The sequence below is a fragment of the Lingula anatina genome, chromosome 6 (assembly GCF_051362555.1).
Source record: "Lingula anatina isolate TDL-2025a chromosome 6, LinAna3.0, whole genome shotgun sequence".
Taxonomy (NCBI): Eukaryota; Metazoa; Brachiopoda; class Lingulata; order Lingulida; family Lingulidae; genus Lingula; species Lingula anatina.
Genome location: NC_141772.1, coordinates 17786653 through 17799531, shown reverse-complemented (window position 1 = coordinate 17799531; position 12879 = coordinate 17786653).

Below are 12879 nucleotides of genomic sequence, written 5' to 3'. Positions count from 1 at the left end.
GCAATAGTTAAGATTACAAACAAATAGAGTGACAAAGCTGACATACACAGTGCTCACAATAAATACAAACACGAACAGTGACAACACAAACATGCCCAGTAATCAAAATAAATAAAAACATACACAGTCAAAACACAGTCATACACAGTGATTACAAAAAAAATTCACATGTACAGTGACAGCAGTAATGTTCACCATAATAGGAATGAACACAAGGAAAAAGACAGAAAACAAAGTCATACACAGTCATCACAATATATACAAAAACAGACACATAGACATAAAGTGACAACACCATCATGCAGAGTAATGGTTATGATTACAAACAAATAGAGTAACTAAACTGACATACACAGTGCTCACAATAAATACAAACATCAACATAAAAAAACTGACATAAACAGTGGTCAAAATAAATATTAACATGTAAAGTGACAGTAGTAACGTGCACAATATTTAAAATGAATAAATACAAACACAGTCACAATACAGACATACACAGAGATCAGAATAAATTTTAACATGTACAGTGACCACACAACCATGCATAGTAACAAGAATAAACACAAATTAATCGGGTGATTACACAGTCATACACAGTGATCATAATATATATAAAAACACATTCAATGACAATACAGAATGGAATCAGTTATCAGAGTATAAACAGACGCATAGACGTACAGTGACAACACCATCATGCAGAGTAATAGTAATGATTACAAACAAATAGAGTAACTAAACTGACATACACAGTGCTCACAATAAATACAAACATCAACATAAAAAAACTGACATAAACAGTGGTCAAAATAAATATTAACATGTAAAGTGACAGTAGTAACGTGCACAATATTTAAAATGAATACATACAAACACAGTCACAATACAGACATACACAGTGATCAGAATAAATTTTAACATGTACAGTGACCACACAACCATGCATAGTAACAAGAATAAACACAAATTAATCGGGTGATTACACAGTCATACACAGTGATCACAATATATATACAAACACATTCAATGACAATACAGAATGGAAACAGCTTACAGAGTATAAACAGACGCGAAGACAACACCAACATGCACAGTTAAAATAATGACTAAAAATAAATAAACTGACAAAACTAACATCCACGTGCACATTGTTGACAATAAATATAAACACAAACAGTGCCAACATTAAAATGCATAGTAATCAGTATGACTACAAACAAATAGAGTGACAAAACTGACATACACAGTGCTCACAATAAATACAAACACGAACAGTGACAACAAAAACATGCACAGTAATCAAAATAAATAAAAACATACACAGTCAAAACACAGTCATACACAGTGATTACAAAAAAAATTCACATGAACAGTGACAGCAGTAATGTTCACCATAATAGGAATGAACACAAGGAAAAAGACAGAAAACAAAGTCATACACAGTCATCACAATATATACAAAAACAGACACATAGACATAAAGTGACAACACCATCATGCAGAGTAATGGTTATGATTACAAACAAATAGAGTAACTAAACTGACATACACAGTGCTCACAATAAATACAAACATCAACATAAAAAAACTGACATAAACAGTGGTCAAAATAAATATTAACATGTAAAGTGACAGTAGTAACGTGCACAATATTTAAAATGAATAAATACAAACACAGTCACAATACAGACATACACAGAGATCAGAATAAATTTTAACATGTACAGTGACCACACAACCATGCATAGTAACAAGAATAAACACAAATTAATCGGGTGATTACACAGTCATACACAGTGATCATAATATATATAAAAACACATTCAATGACAATACAGAATGGAATCAGTTATCAGAGTATAAACAGACACATAGACGTACAGTGACAACACCATCATGCAGAGTAATAGTAATGATTACAAACAAATAGAGTAACTAAGCTGACATACAAAGTGCTCACAATAAATACAAACATCAACATAAAAAAACTGACATAAACAGTGGTCAAAATAAATATTAACATGTAAAGTGACAGTAGTAACGTGCACAATATTTAAAATGAATACATACAAACACAGTCACAATACAGACATACACAGTGATCAGAATAAATTTTAACATGTACAGTGACCACACAACCATGCATAGTAACAAGAATAAACACAAATTAATCGGGTGATTACACAGTCATACACAGTGATCACAATATATATACAAACACATTCAATGACAATACAGAATGGAAACAGCTTACAGAGTATAAACAGACGCGAAGACAACACCAACATGCACAGTTAAAATAATGACTAAAAATAAATAAACTGACAAAACTAACATCCACATTGTTGACAATAAATATAAACACAAACAGTGCCAACATTAAAATGCATAGTAATCAGTATGACTACAAACAAATAGAGTGACAAAACTGACATACACATTGCTCACAATAAATACAAACACATTCAGTAACAATACAGAATAGACACAGCAAACAGAATATAAACAGATAGATAGACATACAGTGACAATGCCATCATGCAGAGTAATGGTAATGATTACAAACAAATAGAGTGACAAAACTGACATACACAGTGCTCACAATAAATACAAACACGAACAGTGACAACAAAAACATGCACAGTAATCAAAATAAATAAAAACATACACAGTCAAAAAACAGACATACACAGTGATTAGAAAAAATTTTCACATGTACAGTGACAACAGTCAGTAACATTCAAGGTAATGAGCATAAACACAATGAAAATGAGTGAAAAAATTTCGCATGTACAGTTGACAACAGAAACGTTCACCATAATGACAATGAACACAAGGTAAAAGAGTGAAAACAAAGTCGTACGCAGTCATCTCGATATGTACAAACTCAATCAGTAACAATACAGAATAGACACAGCAAATAGAATATAAACAGACACATAAACATACAGTGACAACACCATCATGCACAGGAATATAAACAGTTGTCAAAATAAATATTAACATGTACAGAGACAATAGTAACGTGCACAATAATCAAAATTAATACAAACAAACACAGTCACAATACAGATATACACAGTGATAAGTATAAATTTCACATGTACAGTGACAACAAAACCATGCACAGTAACAAGAATAAACACAAATTAATCGGGTGATTACACAGTGATCACTATATATATATATATACAAACACATTCAATGACAATACATAATAGAAGATAGACATACAGTGATAGCACCATCATGCACAGTAATACTAATGATTACAAACAAATAGAGTAGCAAAACTGACATACAAAGTGCTCACAATACATAAAAACATCAACAGTAACAACACCAACAAAGACAGTTAGCAAAATCAATACAAACAAACACAGTCACAAAACAGACATACACAGTGATTAGAAAAATTTTTCACATGTACAGTGACAACAGTCAGTAACATTCATCGTAATACAACAGAAGTCGTACGCAGTCATCTCGATATGTACAAACACATTCAATAACAATACAGAATAGACACAGCAAACAGAATATAAACAGACACATAAACATACAGTGACAACACCATCATGCACAGGAATATAAACAGTTGTCAAAATAAATATTAACATGTACAGTGACAATAGTAACATGCACAATAATCAAAATTAATACAAACAAACACAGTCACAATACAGATATACACAGTGATAAGTATAAATTTCACATGTACAGTGACAACAAAACCATGCACAGTAACAAGAATAAACACAAATTAATCGGGTGATTACACAGTGATCACTATATATATATATACAAACACATTCAATGACAATACATAATAGAAACAGTCATCAGAGTATAAACAGACACAAACTATGATGACGGTGACAACAAAACATGCACAGTTAAAATAATAACTAGAAATAAATTAACTGACAAAACTGACATCCACATTGTTTACAATAAATTTAAACACAAAAAGTGCCAACACTAAAATGCACAGTAATCAGAATGACTACAAACAAATAGAGTGACAAAACTGATATACACAGTGCTCACAATAAATACAAACACGAACAGTGACAACACAAACATACACAGTAATCAAAATAAATACAAACAAACACAGTCATAATACAGACATACACAGTGATTAGAAAAAAATTTCACATGTACAGTGACAACAGTAGCATTCACCGTAATGAAAATAAACACAAGGAAAAAGATTGAAAACATAGCCGTAAAAAGTCATCACAATATATATGAACACATTCAGTAACAATACAGAATAGACACAGGAGACAGAATATAAACAGACACATAAAGATACATAAGATAAACAAACACAAAGGGATACAGTGACAATACAATCATGCACAGCAATAGTTAAGATTACAAACAAATAGAGTGACAAAGCTGACATACACAGTGCTCACAATAAATACAAACACGAACAGTGACAACACAAACATGCCCAGTAATCAAAATAAATAAAAACATACACAGTCAAAACACAGTCATACACAGTGATTACAAAAAAAATTCACATGTACAGTGACAGCAGTAATGTTCACCATAATAGGAATGAACACAAGGAAAAAGACAGAAAACAAAGTCATACACAGTCATCACAATATATACAAAAACAGACACATAGACATAAAGTGACAACACCATCATGCAGAGTAATGGTTATGATTACAAACAAATAGAGTAACTAAACTGACATACACAGTGCTCACAATAAATACAAACATCAACATAAAAAAACTGACATAAACAGTGGTCAAAATAAATATTAACATGTAAAGTGACAGTAGTAACGTGCACAATATTTAAAATGAATAAATACAAACACAGTCACAATACAGACATACACAGAGATCAGAATAAATTTTAACATGTACAGTGACCACACAACCATGCATAGTAACAAGAATAAACACAAATTAATCGGGTGATTACACAGTCATACACAGTGATCATAATATATATAAAAACACATTCAATGACAATACAGAATGGAATCAGTTATCAGAGTATAAACAGACGCATAGACGTACAGTGACAACACCATCATGCAGAGTAATAGTAATGATTACAAACAAATAGAGTAACTAAACTGACATACACAGTGCTCACAATAAATACAAACATCAACATAAAAAAACTGACATAAACAGTGGTCAAAATAAATATTAACATGTAAAGTGACAGTAGTAACGTGCACAATATTTAAAATGAATACATACAAACACAGTCACAATACAGACATACACAGTGATCAGAATAAATTTTAACATGTACAGTGACCACACAACCATGCATAGTAACAAGAATAAACACAAATTAATCGGGTGATTACACAGTCATACACAGTGATCACAATATATATACAAACACATTCAATGACAATACAGAATGGAAACAGCTTACAGAGTATAAACAGACGCGAAGACAACACCAACATGCACAGTTAAAATAATGACTAAAAATAAATAAACTGACAAAACTAACATCCACGTGCACATTGTTGACAATAAATATAAACACAAACAGTGCCAACATTAAAATGCATAGTAATCAGTATGACTACAAACAAATAGAGTGACAAAACTGACATACACAGTGCTCACAATAAATACAAACACGAACAGTGACAACAAAAACATGCACAGTAATCAAAATAAATAAAAACATACACAGTCAAAACACAGTCATACACAGTGATTACAAAAAAAATTCACATGAACAGTGACAGCAGTAATGTTCACCATAATAGGAATGAACACAAGGAAAAAGACAGAAAACAAAGTCATACACAGTCATCACAATATATACAAAAACAGACACATAGACATAAAGTGACAACACCATCATGCAGAGTAATGGTTATGATTACAAACAAATAGAGTAACTAAACTGACATACACAGTGCTCACAATAAATACAAACATCAACATAAAAAAACTGACATAAACAGTGGTCAAAATAAATATTAACATGTAAAGTGACAGTAGTAACGTGCACAATATTTAAAATGAATAAATACAAACACAGTCACAATACAGACATACACAGAGATCAGAATAAATTTTAACATGTACAGTGACCACACAACCATGCATAGTAACAAGAATAAACACAAATTAATCGGGTGATTACACAGTCATACACAGTGATCATAATATATATAAAAACACATTCAATGACAATACAGAATGGAATCAGTTATCAGAGTATAAACAGACACATAGACGTACAGTGACAACACCATCATGCAGAGTAATAGTAATGATTACAAACAAATAGAGTAACTAAGCTGACATACAAAGTGCTCACAATAAATACAAACATCAACATAAAAAAACTGACATAAACAGTGGTCAAAATAAATATTAACATGTAAAGTGACAGTAGTAACGTGCACAATATTTAAAATGAATACATACAAACACAGTCACAATACAGACATACACAGTGATCAGAATAAATTTTAACATGTACAGTGACCACACAACCATGCATAGTAACAAGAATAAACACAAATTAATCGGGTGATTACACAGTCATACACAGTGATCACAATATATATACAAACACATTCAATGACAATACAGAATGGAAACAGCTTACAGAGTATAAACAGACGCGAAGACAACACCAACATGCACAGTTAAAATAATGACTAAAAATAAATAAACTGACAAAACTAACATCCACATTGTTGACAATAAATATAAACACAAACAGTGCCAACATTAAAATGCATAGTAATCAGTATGACTACAAACAAATAGAGTGACAAAACTGACATACACATTGCTCACAATAAATACAAACACATTCAGTAACAATACAGAATAGACACAGCAAACAGAATATAAACAGATAGATAGACATACAGTGACAATGCCATCATGCAGAGTAATGGTAATGATTACAAACAAATAGAGTGACAAAACTGACATACACAGTGCTCACAATAAATACAAACACGAACAGTGACAACAAAAACATGCACAGTAATCAAAATAAATAAAAACATACACAGTCAAAAAACAGACATACACAGTGATTAGAAAAAATTTTCACATGTACAGTGACAACAGTCAGTAACATTCAAGGTAATGAGCATAAACACAATGAAAATGAGTGAAAAAATTTCGCATGTACAGTTGACAACAGAAACGTTCACCATAATGACAATGAACACAAGGTAAAAGAGTGAAAACAAAGTCGTACGCAGTCATCTCGATATGTACAAACTCAATCAGTAACAATACAGAATAGACACAGCAAATAGAATATAAACAGACACATAAACATACAGTGACAACACCATCATGCACAGGAATATAAACAGTTGTCAAAATAAATATTAACATGTACAGAGACAATAGTAACGTGCACAATAATCAAAATTAATACAAACAAACACAGTCACAATACAGATATACACAGTGATAAGTATAAATTTCACATGTACAGTGACAACAAAACCATGCACAGTAACAAGAATAAACACAAATTAATCGGGTGATTACACAGTGATCACTATATATATATATATACAAACACATTCAATGACAATACATAATAGAAGATAGACATACAGTGATAGCACCATCATGCACAGTAATACTAATGATTACAAACAAATAGAGTAGCAAAACTGACATACAAAGTGCTCACAATACATAAAAACATCAACAGTAACAACACCAACAAAGACAGTTAGCAAAATCAATACAAACAAACACAGTCACAAAACAGACATACACAGTGATTAGAAAAATTTTTCACATGTACAGTGACAACAGTCAGTAACATTCATCGTAATACAACAGAAGTCGTACGCAGTCATCTCGATATGTACAAACACATTCAATAACAATACAGAATAGACACAGCAAACAGAATATAAACAGACACATAAACATACAGTGACAACACCATCATGCACAGGAATATAAACAGTTGTCAAAATAAATATTAACATGTACAGTGACAATAGTAACATGCACAATAATCAAAATTAATACAAACAAACACAGTCACAATACAGATATACACAGTGATAAGTATAAATTTCACATGTACAGTGACAACAAAACCATGCACAGTAACAAGAATAAACACAAATTAATCGGGTGATTACACAGTGATCACTATATATATATATACAAACACATTCAATGACAATACATAATAGAAACAGTCATCAGAGTATAAACAGACACAAACTATGATGACGGTGACAACAAAACATGCACAGTTAAAATAATAACTAGAAATAAATTAACTGACAAAACTGACATCCACATTGTTTACAATAAATTTAAACACAAAAAGTGCCAACACTAAAATGCACAGTAATCAGAATGACTACAAACAAATAGAGTGACAAAACTGATATACACAGTGCTCACAATAAATACAAACACGAACAGTGACAACACAAACATACACAGTAATCAAAATAAATACAAACAAACACAGTCATAATACAGACATACACAGTGATTAGAAAAAAATTTCACATGTACAGTGACAACAGTAGCATTCACCGTAATGAAAATAAACACAAGGAAAAAGATTGAAAACATAGCCGTAAAAAGTCATCACAATATATATGAACACATTCAGTAACAATACAGAATAGACACAGGAGACAGAATATAAACAGACACATAAAGATACATAAGATAAACAAACACAAAGGGATACAGTGACAATACAATCATGCACAGCAATAGTTAAGATTACAAACAAATAGAGTGACAAAGCTGACATACACAGTGCTCACAATAAATACAAACACGAACAGTGACAACACAAACATGCCCAGTAATCAAAATAAATAAAAACATACACAGTCAAAACACAGTCATACACAGTGATTACAAAAAAAATTCACATGTACAGTGACAGCAGTAATGTTCACCATAATAGGAATGAACACAAGGAAAAAGACAGAAAACAAAGTCATACACAGTCATCACAATATATACAAAAACAGACACATAGACATAAAGTGACAACACCATCATGCAGAGTAATGGTTATGATTACAAACAAATAGAGTAACTAAACTGACATACACAGTGCTCACAATAAATACAAACATCAACATAAAAAAACTGACATAAACAGTGGTCAAAATAAATATTAACATGTAAAGTGACAGTAGTAACGTGCACAATATTTAAAATGAATAAATACAAACACAGTCACAATACAGACATACACAGAGATCAGAATAAATTTTAACATGTACAGTGACCACACAACCATGCATAGTAACAAGAATAAACACAAATTAATCGGGTGATTACACAGTCATACACAGTGATCATAATATATATAAAAACACATTCAATGACAATACAGAATGGAATCAGTTATCAGAGTATAAACAGACGCATAGACGTACAGTGACAACACCATCATGCAGAGTAATAGTAATGATTACAAACAAATAGAGTAACTAAACTGACATACACAGTGCTCACAATAAATACAAACATCAACATAAAAAAACTGACATAAACAGTGGTCAAAATAAATATTAACATGTAAAGTGACAGTAGTAACGTGCACAATATTTAAAATGAATACATACAAACACAGTCACAATACAGACATACACAGTGATCAGAATAAATTTTAACATGTACAGTGACCACACAACCATGCATAGTAACAAGAATAAACACAAATTAATCGGGTGATTACACAGTCATACACAGTGATCACAATATATATACAAACACATTCAATGACAATACAGAATGGAAACAGCTTACAGAGTATAAACAGACGCGAAGACAACACCAACATGCACAGTTAAAATAATGACTAAAAATAAATAAACTGACAAAACTAACATCCACGTGCACATTGTTGACAATAAATATAAACACAAACAGTGCCAACATTAAAATGCATAGTAATCAGTATGACTACAAACAAATAGAGTGACAAAACTGACATACACAGTGCTCACAATAAATACAAACACGAACAGTGACAACAAAAACATGCACAGTAATCAAAATAAATAAAAACATACACAGTCAAAACACAGTCATACACAGTGATTACAAAAAAAATTCACATGAACAGTGACAGCAGTAATGTTCACCATAATAGGAATGAACACAAGGAAAAAGACAGAAAACAAAGTCATACACAGTCATCACAATATATACAAAAACAGACACATAGACATAAAGTGACAACACCATCATGCAGAGTAATGGTTATGATTACAAACAAATAGAGTAACTAAACTGACATACACAGTGCTCACAATAAATACAAACATCAACATAAAAAAACTGACATAAACAGTGGTCAAAATAAATATTAACATGTAAAGTGACAGTAGTAACGTGCACAATATTTAAAATGAATAAATACAAACACAGTCACAATACAGACATACACAGAGATCAGAATAAATTTTAACATGTACAGTGACCACACAACCATGCATAGTAACAAGAATAAACACAAATTAATCGGGTGATTACACAGTCATACACAGTGATCATAATATATATAAAAACACATTCAATGACAATACAGAATGGAATCAGTTATCAGAGTATAAACAGACACATAGACGTACAGTGACAACACCATCATGCAGAGTAATAGTAATGATTACAAACAAATAGAGTAACTAAGCTGACATACAAAGTGCTCACAATAAATACAAACATCAACATAAAAAAACTGACATAAACAGTGGTCAAAATAAATATTAACATGTAAAGTGACAGTAGTAACGTGCACAATATTTAAAATGAATACATACAAACACAGTCACAATACAGACATACACAATGATCAGAATAAATTTTAACATGTACAGTGACCACACAACCATGCATAGTAACAAGAATAAACACAAATTAATCGGGTGATTACACAGTCATACACAGTGATCACAATATATATACAAACACATTCAATGACAATACAGAATGGAAACAGCTTACAGAGTATAAACAGACGCGAAGACAACACCAACATGCACAGTTAAAATAATGACTAAAAATAAATAAACTGACAAAACTAACATCCACATTGTTGACAATAAATATAAACACAAACAGTGCCAACATTAAAATGCATAGTAATCAGTATGACTACAAACAAATAGAGTGACAAAACTGACATACACAGTGCTCACAATAAATACAAACACGAACAGTGACAACAAAAACATGCACAGTAATCAAAATAAATAAAAACATACACAGTCAAAAAACAGACATACACAGTGATTAGAAAAAATTTACACATGTACAGTGACAACAGTCAGTAACATTCACCGTAATGAGCATAAACACAATGAAAAAGAGTGAAAAAATTTCGCATGTACAGTTGATAACAGAAACGTTCACCATAATGACAATGAACACAAGGTAAAAGAGTGAAAACAAAGTCGTACGCAGTCATCTCGATATGTACAAACTCATTCAGTAACAATACAGAATAGACACAGCAAATAGAATATAAACAGACACATAAACATACAGTGACAACACCATCATGCACAGGAATATAAACAGTTGTCAAAATAAATATTAACATGTACAGAGACAATAGTAACGTGCACAATAATCAAAATTAATACAAACAAACACAGTCACAATACAGATATACACAGTGATAAGTATAAATTTCACATGTACAGTGACAACAAAACCATGCACAGTAACAAGAATAAACACAAATTAATCGGGTGATTACACAGTGATCACTATATATATATATATATATATATATATATATATATATATATATATATATATATATATACAAACACATTCAATGACAATACATAATAGAAGATAGACATACAGTGATAGCACCATCATGCACAGTAATACTAATGATTACAAACAAATAGAGTAGCAAAACTGACATACAAAGTGCTCACAATAAATAAAAACATCAACAGTAACAACACCAACAAAGACAGTTAGCAAAATCAATACAAACAAACACAGTCACAAAACAGACATACACAGTGATTAGAAAAAATTTACACATGTACAGTGACAACAGTCAGTAACATTCATCGTAATGAGAATAAACACAATGAAAAAGAGTGAAAAAATTCCGCATGTACAGTTGACAACAGAAGTCGTACGCAGTCATCTCGATATGTACAAACACATTCAATAACAATACAGAATAGACACAGCAAATAGAATATAAACAGACACATAAACATACAGTGACAACACCATCATGCACAGGAATATAAACAGTTGTCAAAATAAATATTAACATGTACAGTGACAATAGTAACGTGCACAATAATCAAAATTAATACAAACAAACACAGTCACAATACAGATATACACAGTGATAAGTATAAATTTCACATGTACAGTGACAACAAAACCATGCACAGTAACAAGAATAAACACAAATTAATCGGGTGATTACACAGTGATCACTATATATATATATACAAACACATTCAATGACAATACATAATAGAAACAGTCATCAGACAACAGACACAAACTATGATGACGGTGACAACAAAACATGCACAGTTAAAATAATAACTAGAAATAAATTAACTGACAAAACTGACATCCACATTGTTTACAATAAATTTAAACACAAAAAGTGCCAACACTAAAATGCACAGTAATCAGAATGACTACAAACAAATAGAGTGACAAAACTGATATACACAGTGCTCACAATAAATACAAACACGAACAGTGACAACACAAACATACACAGTAATCAAAATAAATACAAACAAACACAGTCATAATACAGACATACACAGTGATTAGAAAAAAATTTCACATGTACAGTGACAACAGTAGCATTCACCGTAATGAA